At 29.8% G+C, this 841-nt stretch overlaps 1 long non-coding RNA gene across 1 annotated transcript; it reads right to left on the bottom strand.

Annotated features, from left to right (window-relative positions):
- Nucleotides 1-119: 119 nt before the first annotated feature.
- Nucleotides 120-835, bottom strand: LOC115035002. The gene is made up of 2 exons (XR_003840180.1): nt 428-835; nt 120-345 (listed from the first exon to the last, which is right to left on the bottom strand). It is a non-coding gene; the product is annotated as an uncharacterized LOC115035002 (long non-coding RNA).
- Between the last annotated feature and the right edge of the window lie 6 nt (nt 836-841).

Raw genomic sequence — 841 nt, 5'->3', positions numbered from 1 at the left:
TATAATTCACATTTGGTGACTCGTACAAAATAATAAATATAAGATTTTGTAAATAGCTAAAGTTGTGTTGATTAAATGATTTACTCTTAATGCCTTCTTATTTATATAATCTGTTGCGGACATTTTTAATCAAATGCGGAGGGTCTGACAACATATATATTCTTCTTTTAGACTCCAAAGGATGTTGAAAGGAATTAGTGATATTTCCTTTCTCACCATTTATACCTAATTGCAACCAGAGCTTACGATTAGTTGTAGCTCCATCAGAAACTACCCCATCTATTATTGCTCCAGCTTTTTCCAATAGACATATAGCTTTAATTACGAGTTGTGCTAGTACTGTTCCTGTAATTTTTTAATTTCAATATAAATTTATTTTCAATACAGACTTACTATACATTTATACATAAAATTAAAACATGCTCACCAAATATTGTATTCACAACGGAGATTTCAAATAGTACCAATATGACACAAGCAAAATCACTATTAATGAATTAGGATTCTCTAAACATATACTTATTACATATGCAACAAATTGTTAAACATACACTCCCCATCACAGGCACAATGATTAAATACATGCAAACAAGACCAATATAAAAAATGTAAATAGTTAAAAAACAAAAATATTAGATATATGTTGATAATTTATACATGAGCAGTGGGCACACATGCTTTTAGTGCCTGCGCACGCCTATGACTAAAATCTGACATTTATTTATATTATATTTTTCACCATATTATTATACATGTTACCTTTAACTGGGCCTTTTGAAGTAAAGACAGCAATTGGTTGGGTGAAGTTAACTGTTAGACTCTGGAAAAGGAAAACTAATCC

The sequence above is a fragment of the Acyrthosiphon pisum genome, unplaced genomic scaffold (genome assembly GCF_005508785.2).
Source record: "Acyrthosiphon pisum isolate AL4f unplaced genomic scaffold, pea_aphid_22Mar2018_4r6ur Scaffold_2671;HRSCAF=3199, whole genome shotgun sequence".
NCBI classification, from domain to species: Eukaryota; Metazoa; Arthropoda; class Insecta; order Hemiptera; family Aphididae; genus Acyrthosiphon; species Acyrthosiphon pisum.
Note: the sequence above shows the minus strand (reverse complement) of the source record. Positions and strands in the feature narration are given on the sequence as shown.